The sequence below is a fragment of the Staurois parvus genome, unplaced genomic scaffold (genome assembly GCF_062004578.1).
Source record: "Staurois parvus isolate SC_StPar_1 unplaced genomic scaffold, SC_StPar_1.0 ptg000462l, whole genome shotgun sequence".
Classification (NCBI taxonomy): Eukaryota; Metazoa; Chordata; class Amphibia; order Anura; family Ranidae; genus Staurois; species Staurois parvus.
In genome coordinates, this window is record NW_028318258.1 from 161,614 (window position 1) to 176,270 (window position 14,657).

Consider the following 14,657-nt stretch of genomic DNA (forward strand, 5'->3'; position numbering starts at 1 on the left):
GCGGCGGACATTTTGACACTGGGGGGGAAACTGACTTGGGGTCACTGACATCATCAGTGACACCAATACAGTGATCAGTGCAAAAAAAAAAACACTGACACTGTACTAATGGCGCTGGGGAGGAAGGGGTTAACTTTTATTAGGTAAAGAAAGGGTTAACTGTGTGAGGGGAGTGTTTTACTAGGGGGCCGGGTGTGTACTTCACAGGAACACGCTGATCCCGAGAATAAAGTCTTCTCTCAGGTTTAGGGTGCTCTGAACTGACAGATAGCATGGCTGCATTGTTTACATTGCAGCTCTGCTATTTGTCAGTGATTACTTGTAATCGCCGACACCCAGCGGGAAATGACGGACGCCTCTCGCACGGCCCATACCTGTTTTGCACAGCGATGTTAAAAGACGGTGCTGTGCGCACAGGTGCCGCACTGCCGCAGTAACAACACTGCGGCGGGTCGGCAAGCTGTTAAGGTGTACCATAACACATGGTCACATTCTCCAACCCCCCCATCCTGAAACTGCACCCCACGTCACCGGAACCACAGGGTGCTTCTACCTGCACAAATAAAAACAAAGATACAAATATCCAGTGATTGTGTTTCCAAGCGCAATTAACACAATACTACAAACCTTACATTTCGGGGGGAGGGGCTCTAAGTTATTAAGGCAAAACATTTGTTTTTATACATTTTGGAGAGGGTAAGGGAGGGTTATAATCCCTTTCAGATTGTTTTGCCTTCATTGTCCAATTGGGGAGATTTCCCTTCACTCCCTGTCCCATAGCCAAAACAGGAATGAAAAGAAATATCTCCAAAATTAAGGGATTCCCTGGTTGCCACCAGAACTGGCTTCCCCTTTAAAATATGCCCCTCTACTATGTTCTGGGGACAACTCTTTCCCTTTCAGTGATAACCATAAACATGAGGAGAAATAGAAAGGGTAAACCCTCTTAATGTAGGCACAGATATCAGTAAAAACCTGACAGGTGTTCTAATCCCTAACCACTATAACGGGAAAAAAGGGGGTTTTAAATACTTTTTTAGTTATAATTTAAATAGCTTCTAAACAAATTGGTTTTTTTTTCAGTTTTCCTGAAAACCCATGGAGAGTCCTTTGGGTGATTAAAAGAAATAGACCAAGACTGCATGAGTGATGGTCAGTTTTACAGTCATTCATTTTACGGTATTTTAAAAAGTATCATTTTAGTTCATCATTAAAGTCCATTTTAGTGTAAAGTGATGGGAGGTAATGCAAACACTTAAGCTTAAGTTAAATATTTAAATACACTTAATTTAAATAGTCTTGTGACTTCAGCAGAGCTCTAGTTAAAGCACGTAGGAGTCACCATCGCGGCACAACACCCTGGATTGACAGCACATTCAGTGTGCCCTCAGTTCAGAGCTCATGCGCTGGTGACGTCATTAGCTGCAGAAATTGTGAATATCTCCTTAACCACGTCAAGTCCGGACACTTTCACTTCCTTCCTGTCCAGGCCAATTGTCAGCTTTCAGTGCTGTCACACTTTGAATGACAATTGCGCGGTCGAGCAACACTGTACCCATATGAATTTTTTAGTATTGTTTTGAGACAGATAAAACTGTATTTTGATGGTATATATTCACCACTGGGATTTTTTTTTTTTTTTTGCTATATAAATGAAAAAAAGTGTTTTTCTTATGAAATTTTGCAAATAAATAATCTTTCTTCATAAATCTTGGCCAACATTTATTCAGTTATCTTTTTAGTAAAAAACAAAATAACCCAAATTAGTTGCAGCCATTGAGAAATACTGTGTGAGCTGTGATTGGTCACAGCTTGTCACAGGGTACAAGGCTGTTCTGAATAGCCTTGTACCATGTGACCTCCAAGATCATTGACATATTTCACACGTAGTAAGCAATGATGTCAGAAGTGACATCTTGCTAACTACTATTCATGTGATCGCCGATTGGCCAATCAGTGATCACATGATCTGGACCTCACACAGAGGTCCTGTACAGCGATCAGTGCGATCCGGATAGAGCGGGCACCGTATCGTGGTGCCACGCGCTCCTGGGGAGCGTGCACAGGCTAAAATGGCGGGCGGCGTTTATGAACGGCAACTCACCCCTACACTGCTCCCGTCCGGCCCATGTATATAAACGGCTGGACGGGAAGTGGTTAATAGTGCATGTTTAGGAGAAATTCATTGTGCCTACAGGCAGGGGAGGACTGACCATTTGGAAACTCGGGCACTGCCTGAGGGTCCGGGGTCAGTAGGGGGCCCCATGAGATGCCCCTGGTTCCTTCTTTCATAGGCTTTTTTGAGTTTGGGCAAGCACACAGGGGCCCCATGATCCCCTATTGCCCGGGGGCCCCATGAGTTGTCAGTCCGCCCCTGCCTACAGGTAAGATCTATTATAAGCATACCTGTAGGTACAATTGACCAAGCGGAGTTTACTACAACTTTATCATTTGATTTAGGAATGAATGTCATTTATCAAATGTAAACTACACATAAGTGGAAATTTGTTTGTTCAAGACAAATTATCCATCTTATTCCTTAAAAAGTTGTTCATGGCTATAGTGGACAACAAATGTTGATTTCACCTCACTAAATTTTAGAAAATCGAGTAAAAGTCACTGCTCTTTTCACATTGTCCCTTACAATGTGATTCCTAGAAAACTCAAATAAAGAAAAAAGAGTTGTTCTTTTCTTTACGCTTCCATGAGGAATGATAAAGACAGCAATGTGATACTTACAGTCAATGTGAGTTTCCTTTGAGCACAACACTCCATAGATAAGACAGGTAACCACAAGCAGCAATACATTGCGCACTGAGCTGTGTGGGAGCATCTTGCTGCACTGACCACTGACACATGGACCTGTAGACAAGGCTACGTTGTCATATATAGTTCAGTACACATTGGATTCCAGTTCTCCCCTCCGCCTTCTAAGAGGCCGAGTACAAGTTGCAGCACTGAAAGGAAATTCTTTAAAGTAAAATAAAAACTGAATCAGAAAATTCTCCGCTGTTTACGTCACATTCAGATTCCCTTCTCAGTGAATAATGACACTGAACCCTGGCTCACACTGATGCAGTGCAGAATTTGCTGCGTTTTCTGTGAGAATTCCGCACCGCTTCAGAAACGCACCCTGTTCATGCGAACAGCTGCATGTGTGTATGTTAACAACAGCCCGAAAGCGGTCTGAAAAATGCGGTGCAATGTGCAGAATCGGATCGCATAGGTGTGAATACTCATGTGATCTGATTCTATTGTGGACCCAGAAAAAGGGTCCTGCACCTTTCTGGTGTGGTGCGATTACAGCCATACAAAATGTATGGCTCCAATCGCACCGCACACAAATCGTATGTGATTTGCACAGGAATGCGGTGCGGTTCCTGTGTGAATCACATGCAATATACCGCACCGCATGTATGTGAACCCAGGCTCAAAAATGCTCATTAGTCCAGAATGACTGTTCTAGTTTCCTTTTCTATGTACATTTAGTGCTGGTTCACACCACCAAACGAAGTGCTTTTCCCACATTGGATTGCATGGTACTTTTGTAACGTGATCAGGTTACAGTGCGGGAATGAATGGGCATGAAATTGCACTACACTGAACAACCGTATGTGAATCGCACAGGAAAGCAACACGCATTCCTGTGTGATTCATCTCTGGACATGGTGTGAATTGTATTGTCAGTTTCTTTATGTTGACCTTGACCATTGTGGATGGCTACTTAGACAAGAATATCTCTTATGTGTACAACAAAGTGATTGTCTCTATTTCTGTCTACAAACAGAAGAAAAATGTAGGCCAGTGGTGGGTACTGTACTAGATATAGAGGTCCTTAGGGGTGGCCTTGACCACCAAAGAGTCGCATTCATCGTTTTGATTCCTGTAAGTTGTTTTTGTTGTGGTATCAAACTGCATTAGCTTATTATTGTTTTGTAGTTTGGAGTGCCCCCTTACATGGATTGATCCCATCAGAGCGCCCCCTTACATGCATTGTTCCTATCGGTTTGCCCCTCTGCATGGACTGTTCTCATCGGAGTGCCCCCTTACATGGATTGATCCCATGAGAGTGCCCCCTTACATGGACTGATCCCATCAGAGTGTCCTCTCACATGGACTGATCCCATCGGAGTGGCCCCTCACACGGACTGATCCCATCGGAGTGCCCCCTCACATGGACTGATTCCATTGGAATGTCCCGTTACATGGACTGATCCCATCAGAGTGTCCCCTTACATGGTGTAAGGGACCGCCTGGCGGCACCACTAGCACTCCACTGATCAGGCGTCCCCAGAGCACGGAATCTAAGCCCCAGAGTACTTGTTCACCAGGGCCCCTGATGGTGGGGATGGACTTGGAGCACCCTGTGACCAGGTCGTGACTACTGAGTATACCTGTCAGTGGTAATGGTGTTCGCAAGGGGCTCCCCCAGGGGAGAGCCTGATAAGAGGAGGTCGGGCGACCTCTACTGGATGGATGGCTGAGCAGGTGCGAGGTCAGACAAGCCGGGTCGGTAGCCGTGGGGACGGTGCGGTAGAAAGCAGCGGGCAGAGAATAGTCGGGTCACACGCCAGGTCAGTAACAGAAGATCAGATCCAATAGGGGGCATCTGGGAGAGAGGTCAGGCAAGCCAAGGGTCAGAGCAGGAGAATACAGCATGGTCAGGTACAATCCGGGTCAGCAACTTACAGGAGACAGGTTCACAGGTTCAGGAATGCAGGTAAGACCAGAAGGCACTCAATGACAGTTCAAGGCCGTTTAAATATCGTGCCCTGCGCTGTCATTGGTGCCAGGCGCGCGCCCGCGGCTCCTAGTGCGCATGCGCGAGTTCGGACGCCGCGGCCGGCCTGGACCTAGTGCCTGCGTCCCTGCACAAGGCGGCGCACTGTGCCTGCGCCGGGACCAGCGCCGTGGTGATCCCTGACATTGCCCCCCCCTACGGGCAACCTCCGGATGCCCACCCGATCTCTCCACCACGGGTGATCACGAAGAAACCCCCGGACAAGCCTAGGTGCATGAACATTTTGGGCCGGTTCCCAGGAATTGTCCTCCGGACCATAGCCCTTCCAATTAATTAGGAACTGGGTCTGACCCCCCCTCCTTCGGCACTTCAGGATTGCTTCTACCTCAAATTCTTCTTGCTCTTCAACAGTTATGGCCTCCAGAGGTCTGGACTCTCGATCTGGAAAGGGATCTGGGACCACTGGTTTCAGCAGGGACACGTGGAATACTGGGTGGATCTTGAACGTCTCAGGGAGGATGAGCTCGTATGCCACTTTGTTAATCATTCGCTTCACACAGAAAGGGCCTACAAACTTCGGTCCCAATTTCCTTGAAGGACACAACATTTTCAAATTTGTTGTCGCCAACCAGACCTTATCCCAAGGTTGCAGCACCAGGTCCCCCCTTCGCTTCTTATCAAAAACCTTCTTGTTATCCTCCTGGGCCCGAGAGATGGCCTCCTGAAGTAATTTGTTGTTGGTGGAGAAAAAAGTAAGCGCGTCTTGTGTGGCCGGAACTGGACACTCGGGGACCAGATCAGGAAGGAAAACAGGGTGAAATCCATAGTTTGAAAAAAAACGGGGATTGCCCCGTTGCTGAATGATTTCAATTGTTGTAGGCAAATTCTGCCAAGGGTAAGAGCGTCAGCCAATTATCCTGTAGGAAGGACGTGTAGCATCGCAGGTATTGCTCCAGGGTCTGGTTAGTCCTCTCTGTTTGCCCATTGGTCTGTGGGTGGAACGTGGAGGAGAGGGACAGTTTGATATCCAATGCCTTGCATACAGCCCTCCAAAATTGAGAAGTGAATTGGACTCCTCGATCCGAGACGATGTCTTCTGGAACTCTGTGTAATCTTACTATTTCCTGAATGAAGATTCGTGCAGTCTCGGATGCCGACGGAGTATTCTTCAAGGGTAAGAAGTGGGCCATCTTAGATAGTCGATCGATGACCACAAGGATCGCGGTGTGGCCCTGGGACGGAGGGAGCTCGACTATAAAGTCCATTCCGATCCTTTGCCATGGTCGTTCAGGTATCGGCAGTGGGTGCAGCAGTCCCCAAGCCTTGTTTCTTGAAGGTTTGTTTCTTTGACAGATGGCGCAGGATTTAACGTAATGTTTGCAGTCCTTAGCCATGCTCGGCCACCAAAATGAGCGTTGGAGAAGATCCAGGGTTTTTGTTAGGACAAAGTGTCTTGCCATCGGGTGATTATAACAATGTACCAAGACTAAAGTTCGGACTTCTTCAGGTACCGCGATCAACCCCTCCTTCCATAGGAGTCCTCCCTTGTTCTGCAGGGACACCCCAGATGGGGCTGACATTGCCGTGGATGCGTCCAGGAGTTTCGACCGAAGCTCTGTTTGGAGGGCCAAGAAGTTCCCTGAAGACAGAATGGTATCGGGTACTGGTTCTTCCTTGGGGTCCTCAAACATGCGTGACAGTGCGTCGGGCTTCGTGTTCTTGGAACCAGGTCTGTATGTTATATGAAAGGAGAACCTGGAGAAAAAGAGTGCCCATCTCGCCTGTCGCGGGCGTAACCGTTTGGCCGTTCTCAGATACTCTAGGTTTTTATGATCGGTGAAGATCAAGATTGGATGCGTGGCTCCTTCCAGCAGGTACCTCCATTCCTCTAATGCCGTTTTAATGGCCAACAGTTCTCGATCGCCAATATCATAGTTCTTCTCGGCTGGAGTAAGCTTCCTTGAAAAGAATGCTACAGGGTGTAGGAGTTCCTTGGTGCCTTTTCGCTGGGACAGGATGGATCCTACCGCATTCTCAGACGCATCTACTTCCAGTATGTAAGGCAGGGATGCGTCTGGATGGCCGAGAATGGGTGCTGTGGTGAACAATTTATTCAGGGCCTCAAAGGCTTCCTGGGCCTCTGGTGTCCATCTGAAGCGGGTTCCTTGTTTGGTCAACTGAGTTATGGGGGAGACCAGACCTGAGAAGTTCCTAATAAACTTTCTGCAAAAGTTCGAAAACCCAATAAAACGTTGGATGCCCTTTTTATCTGTGGGAACTGGCCAATCCAGAATTGCTGAGACCTTCTGAGGGTCCATCGCGACCCCCGTGGTGGAGATAATCAGACCCAAAAAAGTAATACTGGGCTGCTCAAAGCTTCACTTGTCAGCTTTGGCATATAGCCCATGCAGGCGCAACCGCCCTAAAACCTTTGCCACATGAATCCTGTGAGCCTTAAGTGAGGGTGAAAAGATCAGTATGTCATCCAAGTAGACGATTACAAAAACATCAAGGTAGTCCCTGAATAGATCGCTCACAAAATGCTGGAACGTGGCTGGGGCATTGCACAGCCAAAATGGCATGACCAGATATTCAAAGTGCCCAAAACGAGTACGGAACACTGTCTTCCACTCGTCCCCCTCTCCTAGGCTCAGTCATGGCCCTCTGGTACTGTAAGGGACCGCCTGGCGGCACCACTAGCACTCCACTGATAAGGCATCCCCAGAGCACGGAATCTAAGCCCCAGAGTACTTGTTCACCAGGGCCCCTGATGGTGGGGATGGACTTGGAGCACCCTGAGACCAGGTCGTGACTACTGAGTATACCTGTCAGTGGTAGGGGTGTTCGCCAGGGGCTCCCACAGGGGAGAGCCTGATATGAAGAGGTCGGGCAACCCCGACGGGATGGATGGATGGATGGCTGATCAGGTGCGAGGTCAGACAAGCCGGGTCAGTAGCCGTGGGGACGGTGCGGTACAAAGCAGAAAATAGTCGGGTCACACGCCAGGTCAGTAACAGAAGATCAGATGCAATAGGGGGCATCCAGGAGAGAGGTCAGGCAAGCCAAGGGTAAGAGCAGGAGAATACAGCGTGGTCAGGTACAATCCGGGTCAGCAACTTACAGGATACAGGTTCACAGGTTCAGGAATGCAGGTAAGACCAGAAGGCACTCAATGACAGTTCAGGGTCGTTTAAATATCGCGCCCTGCACTGTCATTGGTGCCAGGCGCGCGCGCGCGGCTCCTAGTGCGCATGTGCGAGTTCGGACGCCGCGGCCGGCCTGGACCTAGTGCCCACGTCCCTGCACAAGGCGGCGCAATGCGCCTGCGCCGGGACCAGCGCCGTGGTGATCCCTGACACATGGACTGATCCCATCAGAGTGTCCCCTTACATAGACTGATCCCATCGGAATGTCCTCTCACATGCACTGATCCCATCAGAGTGTCCCCTCACATGGACTGATCCCATCGGAGTGTCCCCTCACATGGACTGATCCCATCGGAGTGTCCCCTCACATGGACTAATCCCATCGGAGTGTCCCCTCACATGGACTGATCCCATCGGAGTGCCCCCTCACATGGACTGATCCCATCGGAGTGTCCCCTCACATGGACCGATCCCATCGGAGTGCCCCCTCACATGGACTGAACCCATCAGAGTGTCCCCTCACATGGACCGATCCCATCGGAGTGTCCCCTCACATGGACTGATCCCATCGGAGTGTCCCCTCACATGGACCGATCCCATCGGCGTGTCCCCTCACATGGACTGATCCCATCGGAGTGCCCCCTCACATGGACTGATCCCATCGGAGTGTCCTCTCACATGGACTGATCCCATCGGAGTGTCCCCTCACATGGACTGATCCCATCGGAGTGCCCCCTAACATGGACTGATCCCATCGGAATGTCCCGTTACATGGACTGATCCCATCAGAGTGCCCCCTTACATGGACTGATCTCATCAGAGTGTCCCCTCACATGGACTGATCCCATCGGAGTGTCCCCTCACATGGACTGATCCCATCGGAGTGCCCCCTTACATGGACTGTTCCCATCGGAGTGTCCCCTTACATGGACTGATCCCTTCGGAGTGCCCCCTTACATGGACTGATCCCATCGGAGTGTCCCCTTACATGGACTGATCCCATCGGAGTGTCCCCTTACATGGACTGATCCCATCAGAGTGTCCCCTTACATGGACTGATCCCATCAGAGTGTCCCCTTACATGGACTGATCCCATCAGAGTGCCCCCTTACATGGACTGATCCCATCGGAATGTACTCTCACATGGACTGATCCCATCGGAGTGCCCCCTCACATGGACTGATCCCATCGGAGTGTCCTCCCACATGGACTGATCCCATCGGAGTGCCCCCTCACATGGACTAATCCCATCGGAGTGTCCCCTCACATGGACTGATCCCATCGGAGTGTCCCCTCACATGGACTGATCCCATCGGAGTGTCCTCTCACATGGACTGATCCCATCGGAGTGTCCTCTCACATGGACTGATCCCATCGGAGTGCCCCCTCACATGGATTGATCCCTTCGGAGTGCCCCCTTACATGGACTGATCCCATCGGAGTGCCCCCTCTGTAACACTAAACTGATGACCTGTAGAGGCTTTTGAAGTGTCGCCTATAGAAAATATAAGGTACTGACGTTTGTCGCCATTTCACAGGTACATGTAAATTTAATGTTTGACATGCTAGGTATCTATATACTCAGCGCACCCTCGTCTTTTATATTTTACAAAAAAATTTGTTTGTAATTTGTTGCATTTGTTTGCCTTAAAATTCAGTTTAGTGAGTTTCTTCATGAAATTTTGCATTTCCTAGACCTTTGTGGTAATATTGTGCGACATAACAAATTGGAACTACCCCTATTTCATTCTTTAGGGTGTCTGCTTTCAAAAAATGTATAATGTTTGGGGGTTTTGTGTAATCTTCAGGCCTAAAATGATTTTGTAAACGTGTGCAAAAATATGCAAAAACGGTTCTGGCAGTGAAAGGGCTAAAATTGTTCAGAATAGCTTGCAGTCTGCCCAAAGACCAAACATCTAAATAGTAAGATCTTTTTTTTTTTAAACAAGAGTTTTAGATTTGCTTTGTAATTGGGAACCCATAGTAAACATATAGTGGGGGTTTCACAAATTTGACTGCAAATGTAGAACATGCTGCAGATAAGTAAATTACACATTTTAGACCAATTTTAAGTATATAGGAGACATAAACAGATGAGTAAAGCCTGTAGAAATGACTGAAGATGCCATAACCCATAAGGTCAGTCCACCCAAGGGTGATATTGTTGTTGTGGGTTGAGCCTTGTTGCATGAATCAGCCCCTGGCCTCGTATATTTATTTTATGGGTGTTCCTGCTCCTTCTGTTACATTTCCCATAGTATAAAATAGAAAAGTGGAGACCCCTCATAATGGGCACTGCAGGGGTATAGACCCAGGACTTCAGAGGTCTCATCTTTAGAGCTCTTAAAGTAGAAATAAAGGCAAAGCTTTTTTTTTTTAATTTCCAATAGGGTAAAGGAGGGTTTAACACTTGTCAGTTTTATTTTGGTCATCTGTGTCCCATTGGGGAGATTTCCTTTCATTTCCTATCCCATGGCCAAAAAAGGAAGTGAAAGGAAACCCATCCAAAGTGAAGGAATCCCTGGCTGTCATCAAAACTAGTGCCCCCTTGGAAGATTTCCTCTCTATTCCTGTTCTGGTCACAAAACTAAATTTGTGATTTTCTTTTACTTTCGGTGATAATAGTAAACCGGGCAAATAGAGAGGGTAAATCTCCCTAAAGGGGACACCAGGGGTGGACTGACAACTCATGGTGTCCCCGGGCAATAGGGGATCATGGGGCCCCTGTGTCCTTGCCCAAACTCAAAAAAGCCTATGAAAAAGGTACCAGAGGCATCTCAGGGGGCCCCCTACTGACCCCGGGCCCTCTGGCAGTGCCCGAGTTTCCAAATGGTCAGTCTGCCCATGGGGGACACAGAGAGCAATAAAAACCTGACAGGTGTTCTAAACCCTCTCCACTCAATTCAAAACTACAAAGTTTTGCCTGTAGGTATACTTTAAGAGATACACAGAACCGCCAGGTGATCTCTCTTTAGTATAAACCCAAACTTTACGGATGGACCGATCTTTCAATAACACATGTGAATAAATAGGATCGATAATAATAAATAAAGCTTTAGACTTCGTTCACACAGGCGTACTGCCGCTTTTAGCCACAGGTGTTCATGCATCTCCATGCCGGCAGTCCCATTCATGTCAATTGGGACACAGAGCTGCATGGACACAGCCACTGCTCTCATTCTGACAGCTGTGTGGGTGTACAGCCCCAAACGCACACTTCTGCATTTCGGACTGCACCCCCGCATCTGCATGGCACCCACCTGAACACCTGGGCATCCCCCTGTGGTCCTACATGGCCCTCTCACAGGTATACACTGCAGCACACCCATGTGATCGAGGCATAGAAAGTAAAAAGATTTTTTGTTACAACATCCAAGTGAAAGATAGAACACCAACAGGTCAGAAAAAGAATTGACAAAGTCAAAAACAGAATCACCGAGTTGGAAAAAGGATCACCCGCTTGTGTCAGTGTTTTGTTAAATCAATCTTTGCTTTAACCACTTGCCTTCCAGAAGGTTTACCCCCCTTCCTAAGCAGGCCATTTTTTACGATACAGCGCCGTGTTATTTTAACTGGCAATTGTGCAGTCATAAATATAAAGGGTAGGTAAGTGAGCGCAAACAGGTCAGGTGAGCAGCTAACATACAGGGTAAACCTCAAAACCTTGGAATAAAGACTTATAAATGGGGTATGTAGCGCTAGATAACAGATGACAGGCACAGTGGCTGTTACAGTATGAAGTAACCATACAGTAGTTCATATACTGATTCATATATCACTGTCAGAAGCACAACGGAGATGATCCAATGCTACTCCAGATCACATTAGGTGAGATAAAGGAAAATAGTGAGATTGTGCGCTTACCACAAGTGCACATAATATGCGCATTGTATGCAATTCAACAGCAACCGGGCATCATGGTCTGGTCAATAGCCTGGGCACCCTCTGGTCATATCCGAACATCTGGGTCACAGGTACAACGCTATCCAGGCCCTCTCAGGCTTTCAAATCCAAGAACGCCACCTTGCATAAGCTCATTAAAAAACGAGCCGGGAGGCAAGAAAGCGCTAATAGTGAAGTACGTTTATTAAAAAATAAGATGTAAGCAGAACAACCAGAACTTACATCAACAAACTACACATCCAGGCCCAAAAGTGTAGGCTCCCTGGTGGCTAGTGGTACACAACATGCACTGCACACAGACCCAGGTCCAATAGATGAAACCCTGGTGGCTAGTGGTACCATGAGTATACAGTCATACATAAATGGATGATAATAGAGATATACTCATCCAGGTATAGTGAGGCAATTCCCTGGTGGCTAGTGGGTCCTCAACAGCAAAGGCGTCAATAGGGTGGATCCCCTAAAGGGTGGAGGGTGGATTTATAAGTAATTGTGCAGTCATGCAACGCTGAACATAAATGAAATTTATGTCATTTTGTTTCCCCACAAATAGGTATTTGATCACCTCTGCGGTTTTTATATTTTATGCTATAAAGAAAACAAAATACCGACAATTTTGAAAAAGCAAAACAACAATATTTTTGACTTTTTGCTATAAAACATATTAATTACAAAAAAATAAATACATTTCATCATAAATTTAGGCAAAAATGTATTCTGCTAAATGTCTTGCTAAAAAAAAATCCCAATAAGTGTATATTAATTGGTTTACATGAAAGTTATAGCATCTACAAAATGGCGGCACATACGTATAATGAATTTTTTTTATATATATACTAGTAATGGCGGTGATCAGCGACGTATAGCGGAACTGTGGGACTGCAGTGGGCAATCTAACACTGGGGGAGACTAACTGCCACTGACCAGTGACACTAATACAGTGATCAGGGCTAATCAAAAGCACTGACACTGTACTAATGACACTGGGCAGGAAGGGGTTAACATCTGGGGCGATCAAAGGGTTAACTGTGGGTTAGGGGGTGATTTTTTTGTGTACTGTGTTGTGTTTTACTAAGCAAAGCTGCTGCTTTCTAGATCTCTGCTGTGCAGCATGTCAATGCTGACAGGAGAGAGATCTGTGTTGTTTACACACAGGTCTCTCCCCTCTCAGCTTTGCAGATGATCACCTAGTCCTGGCCAAAAATCACCAGCCAGGACCTGGTGATTGACATCCTCAGGAGCAAATAGCAGAACGGGTAGGGCACCGCACACGAAAACCCCCTACCTGGAACTACAAAATCACATATATTTACATGATTTTGCAAAGCTGCCCTGAGAAGTATATCTGCTATGGGGCGGCAGGCAAGCGGGTAATTAAAGCCATTAGTCTGTTGGGATAGGTCTCCACTAACTTTGCACATCTAGACTTGCCAATATTTGCCCGCTCTTCTTTGCAGAACTGCTCAAGTTCACTTTAATTTGATTGTGACTGTTTGTGGACTGCAGTCTTAAATCATTCCACAGAGTTTCAAAGGGGTTTAAGTCTGGGCTCTGACTAGGCCATGCAAGGACGTTCACCTTTTTCTCCTCCAACCACTGTATGGCCATTTTTGCTGTGTGCTTTGGGTCATTATCATGTTGGAAGGTAAACCTTCTCACTGACAACTTTCTGGCAGAAGGCAGCACATTTTCCTCAAGAATTTGATGGTTTTTCACCCCATCCATCTTTCCTTCTATCCTGACAAGTGCTCCAATCCCTGCTGCACAGAAGCCCCCCAGAACAGGATATTACCACCTCCATGCTTTACTGTAGGAACGGTAGTATTTGGATGGTGAGATGTATTGGATTTCCGTCAGACACATTTTATCCTTCTAGTCAAGTAAAAACTGAGGCAAAGGCTCTGCGGTGCCAGGTAGGGCTACACAGTGAAGATCCCGAAGTAGGGCTGAAGGAGGTTCACATTGGTAGCAAAATTGAGCATGTACCATAAATCATCCTCCCTTCACGTAACCTTTTGCCAACCATGTAGCCCATATCTGCAATAGCAAGAAAAAGTAGGCCTCAGCACCCCGCGTCGGCACATATACACCCACAACAGCAATTAGCAAGCTCACTGCACATTAACTGAGCCGTCAAAGACAGCTCTCAGTCACAGCTTTTGACAAGCAGCCTGTGGGATGGGTTCCCAATCATGTATCCACTGTGACAACCAACTTTAGTGGGCTCATGATAGTGAAGCTGTGCCACCTCCCAGCCATTAACCAAAAATTGCCATTAACCACCTCCCATCCGGCTGTTGTATATAAACGGCCGGACAGTGGCAGTGCAGGGTCGGGTGGCCATTTATAAACAGCCTTCCTGCACCCTGCTTGTGCGCGCTCCCTGGGAGCACGCAGCACCGCAATCCGCCTCCGGACACAGTGAAACACCGATCGTCGGACAGGACCTCTGTGTGACGTCCCGATCATGTGATCACTGATTGGCCAATCAGTGATCACATGCAGAGTAGTAAGCAAGATGTCACTTTTGACATTGCTTACGACCTGTGAAATATGTTAATGATCACAGAGATCACATGGTACAAGGCTATTCACAACAGCCTTGTACCCTGTGACAAGCTGTGACCAATCACAGCTCACACAGTAGTTCTCAATGGCTGCAAGAATGCAGCTAGTGAGAAGGAGAAATCATTGCTTTTACAGTCTTTACGGGTGTAAAAGCAATCAGTGTAAAAAAAAAAAAAAAATCTTCATCACCCCTCACATGTAGTACAGTGTGACACTGTACTGCTAGGGTGACAATATGTAAAAAAAAAAAAAATGTTTAAAACTTATAATTTTTGGTTATAAACTAATTTGGGTTATTT